At 29.3% G+C, this 14,831-nt stretch overlaps 1 long non-coding RNA gene across 1 annotated transcript; it reads right to left on the bottom strand.

Moving 5' to 3' along the window:
- Positions 1 to 858: 858 nt before the first annotated feature.
- Positions 859 to 7,993, bottom strand: LOC140452887 (uncharacterized). Its single transcript, XR_011952231.1, has 3 exons — positions 7,880 to 7,993; positions 7,581 to 7,704; positions 859 to 1,533 (listed from the first exon to the last, which is right to left on the bottom strand). It is a non-coding gene; the product is annotated as an uncharacterized lncRNA (long non-coding RNA).
- Positions 7,994 to 14,831: the final 6,838 nt, after the last annotated feature.

Raw genomic sequence — 14,831 nt, 5'->3', positions numbered from 1 at the left:
ACAGAAACTTAATTCTCAGCAGGATTCTATTCGAGTATATTTTTATCTGTCTGGTAACTTATGCAAACCTGTACACGGGTGCCAGATTGTGAAGAAAATATAAGATTTTAATAAAATGCTTATTGTTATTATCGTTGTATGCGTTTTGTGAAACATAACTTGACTATTTCAAGCGAATATTTCAATTTGTTTTTCTACTTTGAGACTTGATAAATCTAAACCGGTTAGTAATCTATTTAAATGAAGCAGTTAAATGCTGCCTTTTTTTAATTTTCATTAGTTTACCAGATATTTAATTTGGTTATATGATTTGTTAGAAAAGGATTAAATATTTAATTGAAATAGACTCGACTGCTATCGTCTTAGAACACTCATGCGGAGGTTTATTTTTTAGTCAAGACTTGAGTTTTATCATTGTTTAAAAAAAAATCTTTTTAAACAATGGTTTTATGTATGTTTTGAGAAAATTAAATTTTCAATCTTTTAATCTTTAAAATGACGTTTGAAAATATAGTAAATTTATGGGTATGGTTTTTTGATAATGGTTTTGAAACAAATAAACAGATCGATATGCCACAACAAGAGGCAACACATATTTAGGGACAAATTAATCTATGTGTTGGGATAAAAGGAATAATAATTAACAAAACTTTAATAAATAGTACCCTTTATTTTATTTATTTATGTATTTTATAATACACACACCATTTTTGTATTTCTGTTTATATAAATGAGAATGTTTTTTTCAATCAACTCGCCCGATATGACTGTTTATGCAAAAATTAAATTCGCGTTATTTTAATAGTTAGATAACACTTATGAAAATTCCAATATCTACACTATAGACAATATTAACAAAATAATAATTCAAGGTAAAAAAACAAAACAAAATTGTTTACATTAATAGTTATAGAAATCGATTGTAACATTGTTTGCATGAACTAAAATAAGCAATGTATGAGTTGGATCTATGTATGAACCAGCAATACTAGTTTAAAAATATTAGATCGATGTTTAACTACAATGGTATCAAGTCCAACAAACGTTATGATAGCAAAGTGTTCAAGAAAAACTGCAGCAGAAAACTGAGTTTGTGGCTTTCGTGCAGTTTGTACAGATTTTGTCCTAATCTTAACCAGTCTCTTTTTTTAGTGCTGTTATGCGAGTTTTAAGAAAATTAATCCGTATTCGAGATGCATGTAATCTCCTTTAAAGTGTGTGATAATTAGGAAATCTTTTTTTCTTGACCAATGGTGATAACGGCATATCTAAAAAGCTCATCAACAAAATCGTCAAGTTCAGAATTATCACTGTGCGAAACAGTATTGGCACTGGTTGATGGTTGTTTTTCTATTGAATACGTATGAAAAACGCGTGGTGTCGTTAACGAACCTTCCTCTTCTACCTCACTATATTTTTTTGGTATAGCAGTACTGGGTAAATATTTTGCATTTAGATATCTTTGGTCAAAATGCTTACTGCATAGATTTTTTTTTAAATCGGGTAGCTCCAGACTTTCCAATGCAGCATTACCTACAACAATATTATTATTAACACAACTGAAAAAAAGCAACTTTCTGCACAATAAATTAAAAAAATAAGTTCTGTATTTAAGATATAGATAACTTGGCAGTTATGCCAATATATGTTTATATTTATATATATATATATATATATATATATATATATATATATATATATATATATATATATATATAATATATATATATATATATATATATATATATTTATATATATATATATATATATAAATATATATATATATATATATAAATATATATATATATATATATAAATATATATATATATATATATAAATATATATATTTATATATATATATATATATATATATATATATATATATATATATATATATATTATATAAGAGTAAGAAAAAAAATTAATGGAAATTGAAACGTCAATAAACGTATTTTAACCTTTAATTGTGGCTTATTCCCATTTAAATAGTAATTAATTTAAAATGCCACAAGAAAATAGCTTCATAACAATATTAGGAAAAAAAAAGATCCCATATCACTACCAAAAACAAATTTTTGATAGTGCTATGGGATCTAGTCATGGATGATGTTATCAGTGATTGTATCAACAATTACACTTTTTTCATTCCTTTTATTAAAAGATATGTAGATGATTTAGTTTTGGCACTTCCTAAGCACAAAATTAATGAAATAGTCAACATTTTCAACAATCATAATCAACATATACAATTTACAGTTGAGGAAGAGGTAGATGATTCTCTAGTTCCTTAGAGAAGGTTTCAAGTCCAGTGCTTTATACAGGTTGGTGAATTGTTTGCAGTCGGTAAGTTTGGTATGGTTGATTCGTAGTCTTCTAATAGTCGATGCTTCTCTTCTAGTTATGAAGTCTAGGGAGAGATGACCAATAAAAGATTGAAGTTTATGAAAAGTTGTTTTGCTCTTTTGCTCTAAGTTTTGTCAAATATCCTCTACTGACTTTTTAAAAACGAATTTCGAGATTCGTTAGCTAGTTGAATTGGGGTGACTTCAGTTACCCCATGGTTGGTAGCTTCTTTGGCAAAATTATCTGCTGTTTTATTATCAGTAGTTCCGGTGTGAGAAGGCAGCCATATGAGAGAGACTTACATCGTAAGCAGAGAGATTTTGGTATATGTCATGAATGTTTTGAACTAATAGGTGGTCAGTGAAAATTGTATTTACTAAATGGAGATATGAAAGTTAATCTGAACAAATGGCAATATGTCTGTTTTGATGGGAGATGCATTTAAAAGCCAACAGAATACTATATAGTTCACCTGTGCAAACGTTGCATATTAAGGGTAACCGAGATGATGTTACAAGTTCATGTTTAGTGGTTACTGCGCAACCAATACCAGTGGTAGTTTTAGAAGCATCTGTATAGAAAATAAAATTCTTAAAATGCTTTCTTTATAAGAAGGTTAGAAGATTCAAGTTTGTTAAAAATATTGAGTGAGGTATATATTGAAGGGAGATCTTTAGCCCAGAGGGGAAGTAAAGTTAGAGGAAATGAACCAGTCTAGAAAAGGTCAATATTTTTAAGTAGTGGACAAATTAATTGAGGTATAGGTTTTATGATAAGGTATTGGTTATTGTTAGTGGAAGAAGACGCCATTGTGGCAATTAGGGAATGAACGGGATTAAATGGATTTGCAGATGTTGATGCAGCATACGAAAGTAGAAGTGATTATCGTCTTAGGGTAGGAGAAAGTTCATTAGATTCAGGGTATACACTCTCAATAGGACTAAAGCGAAAAGCGCTCAGACCTAGAAGAAGTTTTATCGGCACCCCATTGAAGATGACTGAGGGTTTTAAAACAAACAAACAAACTTTTAAAACAATTGATTTTAAGTTCAGAGATTTGACTCTTTCAATTTAATCTGGAGTCAAACATAAAACCGAGAATTTTACATTAATTAACTGCAGAAAGTAGAGAATTGTTAAATAAAATTTTGGTTAAGGGAGTGAAAATTCTTCTGGAAAATTTTACTAATTTGGTTTTGTTCTCAGTGAGTGATAATACTAGTTCGTTAGATCTATCTTGAAGTAGATTTACTACACTTTGTATAAGTTTATATGAGGTTGGGACCTCACCAGGGTTGAGTTACCAGTGGATATGATAACATTTGCCATGTTATTATATCCACTGGTAGCTTTAACATCCTAATATATAAGACTAAATAATGTAAACTAAATTGTAACATATAACTTTTAACGGATTTTTACCCAGATATTTAGCGGCTCAAAACATGTTCACCTAGACACCGATGATGGAATATAGATTCCAAAAACCTTTTGTCTTCATGACATAGCCCATTTGGGTTTTTTAATTTATATACCTTTTATAATGGATTTTAACAAAATTTTTTTTTGTAATGATTTTTCTTTTATATTAGTATAGATTAGGGCAAGATCTTTCATTAACGATTGTCAGCGGTATGTCAGTGGTAAATTTACTGGCTTCATTTAGAGGGTCGTTGGTGCCTAAGGAATTTTCGAGAAATTTTTCAAGATAATTCTAGAAAACCCTAATTTTTGTAAATTTATAGGATTTGAGTGCAGCTTTTAGTTCGAAATAGTTTATAAAAGAGTTCGGATAATTGGTATCTTGTGAAACTAAGGATGAATAAGGAAAGGGTGAGGGAAGAAAAGAGTATATATGGTTAGGTCCAGATTTGTTCAAAAACTTTTATTTTATCAAGTATAACCTTTTGATTAAAAAAGGGATTGGATATTTTAAGGTTATTTTTTATTAACATTTTTTTTTTAAACTAGACTTGGGCTAGTATTTGAAGTACATAAAGTTTTTTTACTTAATTAAATATCGTGTCTAAATTTGGCAAAAGATGAAGTAAAAATATACAAAGAGCAGAAAACTCATGATATATGCCTATTGATCATCTGATGTTCCGTATTTCTTAGGGACTGTTCGATTAGTGAATGCGGGATGGAAGGAGATACATTTGAATTAAGGATTCTTTTGGTCGCAGAAAGAAGCCTGCAGATAAAGATGACGGTGAAATTAATTATGACGTTCGGTGTATTAGTTGATCAACGATGTCAGTAGAAGTAAGGAAAATATAGATTCGATTATTCGAAATGCGAGATTTAAAAGTAATATTTTTTGGATAAACTATTTTACCAATTTCTTTAATATATTCAAATAACACAATACCTAAACGTGAGTACCTAAAGGACCCTCTCTTAAACTGGAAAGAAAGAAAAAAAGGATCTCACCTATTTCTTGGGATTTTCTCTGGATTTCTTTAATTAAACCAATATAGCCACAATTAAATTCGACTATTGAAATATAAAACCAAATTTAATACTCGTCTTCTTATCACATTGTGATTAAAGAACTTCGCTTCGTATTGTTAACTCGTCGATGAATTAATATATCTGTTTAACACTGTTTAAATCTTTAAAATCCATTAGGAACTTTAACAAGGGTGTTTAACCTTTGACAGTTATTTGATGTTTTTTGAATCGATTATTTGAAGCTTTATTTATAAACTTCACCATTTTATTAAACTTATTATTAAAAAAACGGTTTGCAAAAGTGCTTTTTAGCTTCTAAACATTTATACTACTTTTGATATTTTTCATGTCATACGGCTGTACGTAGGCTCAATGAAAAGCTGGCGTAAAAGCACAATTTAAAAAAAAAACAGAACTTTCTATAACCACTAACAAGAAACAAGCTGAGATATTGCAGCGGACAGATCTCCCTTGCATTTTTCTATGGCGATATTTTACGAGTACCATTATTTTAATGTTTCAAAACTAATTTACTTCTTCACTGTGTATGCTATTGATAAATCGAATTCTTTTACAATGTTTAATTTTCAGCTCTTAATGTTAATAAACAATGAAAATATTTGCAATTTCTTAAACAAGAAAAAAAAATGCTATTTGATTTTCTCTGGACCATAGAAGGTTTTGGTTTTTTTTAATGTTTTTTTTATTAGCTTTATATTGAGCCTACATACAAGTGTATGATATAAAAAAGTCAAAGTTATTAGAAATTTTTATATGCTAAAAATTTGTTACTCTTCAAACTGATTTTTAAAAACAAATTTATTATATTCTTGATGTTTTTTTTTAAATAATTTAAAACGAAGCCATAAAAAATCGATTGCTATTTACAAAATATCCCTAGAGTGACTGTTTGGACAAGTACAGTTGTTTAAATAATCGGTCTCCTGGATAAACAAATTGAATAACTCATAAACTGTATGGTCGTTCTGTATGACATTTAGCACACTTTAAAAACTCATTAACTGCCATAATTTTAAATAGTTGTATTACATATCGTTATGCAAAAAGAAAGTTATTAACATTTATAAATTATACTTTAAAAATAAGGGTTTTTAAATTATCTCGGTCAATTCTTTATGTATTTTAATTATAAAAATATCAATATTAGAGAACATTTTATGATCTATTTCATTTTATGAACTTTTATTTTAACGTTTTATGCGCATAAACTTTTTTCACTTTTTACGATTGTTTAAAAAAAAAAGCAAAGCAAAATTAGCTAAAGTCTTCACATAATTGTCATCAGCTACCCCTCATATACCTTTTAGAGACTTTAAATATCTGTTTAAGATTTTTTCAGCTTTTTTAGAGTTGTAGATCATAAAAAGTAATGTAACTTTTGAGAGTATCTAAATTAAAATACAAGAAACTATTAATCGAAATAGTTGCAAAAAACCTTATTTTTGCAGTTATTTATAAATTAAAATAACTATTTTTTGTGCAAAAACATATAACATAGCTCCTTGAAATTATGGAAATTAATAAGTTATTACAGTGCGCTAAATGTCAATCAGAGCAAATAGTTTATAGGTTATTTAATCTGTTTATAAACATTTATATCTTTGATATCGTTTATGCCACAAACTTATATAGAGGCTAATGAAAAACTGATGAAAAACACACTTCCTAAAAAAAAAATCTTCTATGGCCATTACGAGCCAAGCGAGCATTTTATATTTAAAACCAAAGCATTTTATTCTTAAAATCATACTTCCATTGTCTATTAACAGTAAAAGATGAAAATTGAAGGGACTCTAAATAAATATCTGAATTGTGCGATCCAGCTTAGAGATGGCATATGCGGTAAAGAAGTAAAAATTTATAACCCGTTAAAATGATGGTACTCGTAAAATACCTCTTCGGAAAAGTAGAATGGAGAACCATCTGAGCTCCGTTTTTTTTTTAGATTTGAACTTTTTTAAAATAAATAGCGCTTGTAAAATTTGCAATATCTTGGCTTCTGTGGCACGTAAAACATAATTTTTTTTAACTGGGGTAGCTCAACAAAAAGTTGTTTAAATAATCGCTTTCCATGATAAACAAATGGTCACTATTGTTATTAGTTACATTACATACCATTATGCAAAAACAAAGTTATTAAAATTTATAAATTTCTGCAAAATCAAGGGTTTTTGGTGAATTTTGGTGAATTCTTTATATATTTTAATTTAGAAACTCACAAAAGGAAGAACTTTTTGAGATCTACAATTTTTATTTTAACTATTTTTCTCTAAACTGGATAAAAAACGTTTTATAAGCAAAAGAATGACCTCTCACTTTTTAAAACTGTTTAAACAAAAACAAACCAAAATACCTGTATGTCTTCACAGATTTATTATTAACTAACACTCGTATATCTTTTAGAACCTTCAAATATCTTTATAAGATTTTTACGTGTAATCAATGATTTTTTTACAGATGGACTGGTGTATAAATTAGTTCTCCGATAAAGATGAACTTATTTCTACTTTTCAATACAATAACTAAAAATAGGTAGCTAAAGAAATACATATTTAAATATCTAATATTTTGTTTATGTGATAACTTGATATTTATTCACTAATTTGTTTTTCCGAAGTTTATTATATCATAATTATAATACCAACGAAAACGTAAAATTCAAATGATGAATGAAAAAAAAAAATAAACATTTTTTTAAGTTAATTACGTAACGGAAACGGTGTAAAATAAAGGAATATAAAAAAAGTTTCTATTTACTTACCAGAGTGTAATATCCATGTTTGACAAGCCGAAAGATTTTTTGTCGGAAATCTGAACATTCTTAAACCATGAATTTTGTATGATGATAAACCACATTTGTAATAACAACAAATATTTCCAGCCATCTGTAAAAAACGATTTATTATGGAAGTAACATTATTTTAATTTAAAATCACTTTTTTCAAATATTATCGAATGTATGTATTATCCGCTAAAATTTATTTCTAAATACCTAATTTGTTCATTTCTCATACAAATGTTTTTTGTTTTAAACACACAGAATTAAAATGTTTTACTTACCTCGGACCAAATTTTTGTAATACACTTCCAAATAAAATAAAATATTTAAATTCTTTAAACTTATTTAGATATAGGAAGATTTAGAAGCCACAGTACGTTTATGTACAATTTTAGTTGACACGATATTTACTAGTTGATAGTAATAACCCTATTTTAAATGAATATCTTAAGTTATTCAAGGTCTGTTTTTTTTTACATGTTTATTTGTAAATATACCTGTTGCTACTATGTCAGTGAAATATTGCAACGCTGGTGAATTTAATTCAATGGATCAAAAATGGACGTTAAGTTTAGTCTTTAACTTTTTCACATAGCACCATCTAGTATAACGTATATCAAACAAACAATGGTATATTAAAATCTATTGAGACAGAAAGAGTGGTGACATCTAGTGACTGTCTCAATTAGAATCAAACAAATTTATACATTGCGTTGGCTAACTAGTTCTATTTAAACAATGCTATTATCAAATATTATTTTGGATAACCTACAAAATCTAGGACAGGTATTTATACCAAACCTGTTCCACTACAGACTAAGAAGGTTGTTTGCCAGGACCGTAGTCCAGTTACAAATGATAATTAAAAATGGATAGTTCTATTCAATCTGAAATTCCTACAACTAACAACACACCAAACAGCTCCTCATCATATCAATTTAATGGATCACCTACATATTCTTCCGTAACCAATCAAACACCACAATCCAATATATTTCCATCAAGAAAACAAGCAATTATTTTTGATTCAATTGAAAATACCAAACTAGATGATTACTTGTCCGCTTTGAGTCATCTGATACAACCAACCCAGATATCCTTCTGTTCAAAATTATCAAATAATAGAGTATGTATTTATTTAGCAAACGAAAAACTAGTTGAGGATTTCATAAACAGAAATGAAAAAATTCAAATAAACCATCAACTCTTACAAGCTCGTAGACTAATTAGCCCTAGTCAGCGATTAGTATTGTCCAATGTCTGTCCCTCAATCCCACACTCAGTCCTAATATCCGCATTAAAATCACATGGATTAAATCTTCTGTCACCTATAACATTCCTAAGAATAGGCACATCAACACCACAATTCCAACATATTTTGAGTTTCAGACGCCAAACATACATTTCTCCACTAAATAACCAGCCCTTACCTGATTCTTTTCTTATCACATATGAGGAAACGACATACAGAATTTTCCTTTCATTAGATAACCAAGTTTGTCAAACATGTAAACAAACCAACCACTTAACAAAAAATTGTCCAATGTCTACTGCGATTACAACAGATAATTCAACATCAAATAATCCAGTTCCAAATATAAACCCAATTGAAAATACAACTAATCTATCAACTCAAAAAACCCAGACAAACACTAAACAACAACAATCAAAAGAAGAAGGCACACAACAAGAAACCCAACCACAAAATAACCAACAAGAAAAACCGCACATGCAGCTAACCAAAGAAGATTCAGAAACAACAAACTACCCAAAAATAGATATAGAAAATAAGGCAACGCATATAAACACAGGGAAAGCACAAAACAAACGCACAATCTCCCAAGTCTCTCCACCAGCTACTACATCTACAGAGGAACCTACTTTTATTACACCAAAAAATAAAGAGAAGAAAGTAAAATCAGATCAAAATGTCAAACCACAAAAAACACTAGAAGAAATGCTAAGATACTGTAAACCTTTATTTGAGAACCCAAATTCCAACTACCCTATAACTTACGAACAGTTATTAGACTTTTTCGAAAACTGTGAGAACTCACCAGACCCGTTAAGTGTCACCAAAATGTATACAGAAGAAACAGCAGAGGTCACAGATCTATTAACTAATATATACCCTTACCTAAAGGACCGAAAAATTAAAGTCAAATGCACTCGAATAAAAAATAAAATATTAAAGCAAATCAACTTAGACCTTCAAACAGACTTAGAAAGCGACGCATCAATAGAAAATTAATAACACATCATTTTCAACTCTCTAATTCAATGGAACATAAATGGGTATTACACCCATTTAGAAATGTTAAAATTACTAATTTCAAAACATAAACCTAGTCTGATATGTTTACCAGAAACCCACTTCAAAAACAACAAAGCTCATGACTTGAAGAATTTCAATTGTTTTTTTAGAAATCGAGAAAATTCGAAAATTGCAAGCGGAGGGGTAGCAATCTACATAAAAGATAGCTTTGACGCTAAACTGATAAAACTCACAACAACTATTGAAGCAATTGGAATTAGAGTCACAGACACAATTTCTTTTTCAATTTGCAATATTTACATTCCCCCCAATAAAGAACCCGATTCAAAAGAAATTTCAAACTTATTAAATCAACTACCTGCTCCAAGGATAATAATTGGAGATTTCAATGCACATAATCCGTTATGGGGTTCAGCAAAACTAACATCTCTAGGTCGAAAAATAGAAAAAATAATAGAAGAAGTCAACCTAAATATTCTTAACGACGGACAACATACGCGCTTTGACACAAGAACAGGTGAAGGCTCTTGTATAGATCTATGTATTTGCGAACCATCAATTACACATACTCTTACGTGGGATGTGTTACCAGATCTATATGATAGTGATCACTACCCTATCATAATAAGCAATGAACTACAATCAACTACTCCGCAACAACTAAAATGGAATTTAAAAGGCGCAAATTGGACAGAATTTCAAAATTACGTTGAAAACAACCTGCAAAACCTAAATGACAATGTAGATATAGACAAAACAATATACTCTCTGACAAACGTAATCACAGAATCAGCAAAAAAGTACGTTGGAATAATTAAGTACGATCACAAACATCAGTCGGTACCTTGGTGGAATCATGACTGCAAAGAAGCATTAAAACAATCGAAACAAGCTTTTAATAAATTCAAACGACAAAAAACTCAAGAAAATTCTATAGAATTCAAAAAATTAAGGGCAGTCGCTAGGTATACCATTAAAAAAGCCAAACGTGACTCTTGGAGAGAATATGTCACCACAATACATAGTTCAACTCCTATAACAGCTATATGGAAAAAAGTCAACAAAATGTCTTGTTCCAAACCCTATAAATCAATAAACTTTTTAACTCAAAATAACACTATTTATAAAAGCCCAGAAGAAATATCCAATATACTAGCATCTACTTATGAATATAACTCAAGTAACTTAAATTATACTTCCAATTTCTTAAAAATCAAAATAAAAGAAGAAAAAAATCCTATAGAATATTACGATCAAAACAATAACGATCTCAATATACAAATAATAAAGGAAGAATTAGAAAATGTATTTCAGAATTGTAAGAACACTTGTCCTGGACCCGACAATATACCGTTTATATTTCTTAAAAATTTAGGCCCTCAATCTAAAGAACACCTACTCAAAATCTACAATATAATCTTATCCAGAAACGTATTTCCTAAATCATGGAAAAATTCAATCATAATACCTATTCAAAAACCAACTAAACCAAAATCAGATCCACAAACATATCGACCGATATCACTCACATGTAGCATAGGTAAAATATTAGAAAAGATAATAAACAATAGGCTTATGTGGTATTTAGAAGCAAACAAATTAATTATTCCAGAACAATGTGGTTTCCGAAAACATCGCTCAACTTTAGACAATCTCAAATTTAGACAATAAGCAAAGCATATGATACAGTTTGGAAATATTCAATCATTAAAACACTCAGCAGCTGGTTAATAAGGGGTAACATATTAAAATACATTTCAAATTTTCTTGAAAACAGACAATTTCAAGTTCGAGTTGACGGAACATATTCTCAAACAAAATGGTATACCACAAGGATCAAATTTAAGCACAACTTTATTCTTAGTAGCAATAAATTCGATATTAACACAAATTGAAAACCCCGTCAAAGCTAGATTATACGCTGACGACCTAGTTATTTTCTGTAGAGGAAAAAACATAGCAACGATTCACAATCACATTCAAAAAGCGTTAACACACATTGAGAAATGGTCAGCTACAAGTGGACTTCAGTTTAACACTACAAAAACGAAAGCAATCTGTTTCTCAAAGAGAAATCAAATCCAAACAAAAGAATTATATCTACACGAACAAAAACTAGATTATGTAGAAGAAATCCGATTCTTGGGTATGACGTTTGATAAAAAATTAACTTGGAAGACACATATTCAACAGCTGAAAAAATCCTGTCTACCTGGTATAAATTTACTACGATCCCTTGCCTTTAAAAACTGGGGTGCCGATTATTCAAGTTTAATACTTATTTACAAATCCATAATTCGATCAAAACTTGACTATGGAGCCATCGTCTACAACTCCTCCAAAAAAACACATTTGAAGTCACTGGATATTATCCAAAATAGATGTCTACGTATTTCTTTAGGTGCTCACTACACAAGTCCCATTCAAAGTCTTTATTGGGAAAGTGGAGAACTTCCTCTTTCTTTTAGAAGACAATATCTAAGCCTAACATATGCAGCGGCAGTGTCATCAAACCGAAATAATCCAGTACTGCATAACGTTTTTGCTGATCGATTTACAAATAAATTCCAACAAACACATCAAATTGATCATCCTTTTTACTTTCGTATAAAATTATACTAATCCAAATTAAATTTTCAATTTCCAAAAACCTATGATACCTCTTCAATCCACAACCCAGCACCATGGACAATATCTATTCCTGATATCGACATCAGTCTAACAAGCCTAAGAAAATCAGAGATATCATCAACCGTCATTAAACAAAAGTTTTATACACTATTAAACAGATATGGCAATACCTACAACGTATACACCGATGCGTCAAAAAATGAAGACAGAGTTGGAGCAGCAATTTATTCGCAAGACTCCTCAGTTAGTTTCAAATTGCCATCAATTACAACCATCTTTTCGGCTGAATTATTTGCAATCCTAAAAGCACTATTGTTAATACAAAACAAAAACAAAGAAAGATATATAATAATCACAGATTCTTTAAGTTCATTATCCTCACTGACTCAATTGTACTGTGACAACCCCCTTCTACTTCTTATTAAAAAAGAACTTAAAAACATTGCAAATAAGAACATCCAAGTTCACTTTTTATGGGTGCCTTCTCATATAGGAATTGAAGGTAACGAAGTTGTAGATAAACTGGCTAAGAACGCACCAACTAACCCGATGTCAGAAGAAAGTAATATATTGGTACAAAACGATTTAAAACCATACCTAAAACAAAAAATAATTCAAAAATGGCAAGAAACTTGGAACAACACTCCATCAAGGCTATACGAAGTCAACAAACATTCACATCTTTGGAAACCAAAAATAAAAGACAGGAGAGAGCAAGTGATACTTACCCGTCTCCGTATCGGCCATACACGACTTACTCATGACTATTTATTACAGCGCAAAAATAAACCAGTGTGTGAAGTGTGCAACAGTGTTCTAACGGTTAAACATTTTTTAATACAGTGTCCCAAATATAATAGTGATCGACTCAAATATAACATACCCAACTCCCTAAGAGATGCCCTAGAAGAAAATACAGACACCCGAAAAATATTTTCCTATCTTAAAGACTGCCAACTCCTTCAAAAGATCTAAAACGAACATTGTAACACAAAGATATTATTATTATTATTATTGTAAACTAATGTATATTTTACTTATTGTATCTATATTGTAATAATCTAAATACGCTAATGACCCTGCGTGGTTGATGCGTTAATAAAATAAAAAAAAATACCTAATACTTTGTTTATGTTTATTAACTTGATATTTATTCACTAATTTGTTTTTCCGAAATTTATGATATTATAATTATATTACTAACGAGAACGTAAAATTAAAATTAATGCATCTCGAATATGACGCATTCACCCTGGCGATAATAAAAAATGAATGAAAAAAAATAAACATTTTTTTAAGTTAATTACGTAACGGAAACGGTGTAAAATAAAAGAATATAAAAAAAGTTTCTATTTACTTACCAGAGTGTAATATCCATGTTTGACAAGCCGAAGGATTTTTTGTCGGAAATCTGAACATTCTTAATCCATGAATTTTGTATGGTGATAAACCACATTTGTAATAACAACAAATATTTCTAACCATCTAATTATAACTTTGTGTTTTGAAAAGGAGTTTTTAAAAATTATTTTATTTACTTTTTGAAAATACAAGTTTACAAAAATTAACAAACAAAAGTTATGAAGCAAAAACTATAAAGCAAAAGTTAAGTAGCAAAAGTTATATTAATTGAAATGTTCCTCTATTTATAATATTGTATTGCGTAGTTTCTATTGTCCTACAATGTGCAGATTCTGTGGAATCCAGTGGCGTAACTATCTGTAAAAAATCATTTATTTATTATGGAAGTAACATTATTTTAATTTAAAATCACTTTTTTCAAATATTATCGAAGGTATGTATTATCCGGTAAAATTTATTTCTAAATACCTAATTTGTTCATTTCTCATACAAATGTTTTTTGTTTTAAACACATAGAATTAAAATGTTTTACTTACCTCGGACCAAATTTTTGTAATACAATTTCAAATAAAATAAGATATTTAAATTCTTTAAACATATTTAGATATAGGCAGATTTAGAAGCCACAGCACGTTTATGTACAATTTTAGTTGACACGATATTTACTAGTTCTATTTTAAATGAATAATGTGATTCATGGTCTGTCTTTTGTAACATTTTTATTTGTAAGTAAACCTGTTGCTACTATGTCAGTGAAATATTGCAACGCTAGTGAATTTAATTCAGGGGATCAAAAATGGACGTTTAGTTTAGTACTTTTTCACATAGCACCATCTAGTATAACGTATATCAAACAAACAATGGTATATTAAAATCTATTGAGACAGAAAGAGTGGTGACATCTCGTGACTGTCTCAATTAGAATCAAACAAATTTATACATTGCGTTGGCTAACTAGTCCTATT

Source organism: Diabrotica undecimpunctata, chromosome 11 (assembly GCF_040954645.1).
Source record: "Diabrotica undecimpunctata isolate CICGRU chromosome 11, icDiaUnde3, whole genome shotgun sequence".
In the NCBI taxonomy this organism is placed as follows: Eukaryota; Metazoa; Arthropoda; class Insecta; order Coleoptera; family Chrysomelidae; genus Diabrotica; species Diabrotica undecimpunctata.
Note: the sequence above shows the minus strand (reverse complement) of the source record. Positions and strands in the feature narration are given on the sequence as shown.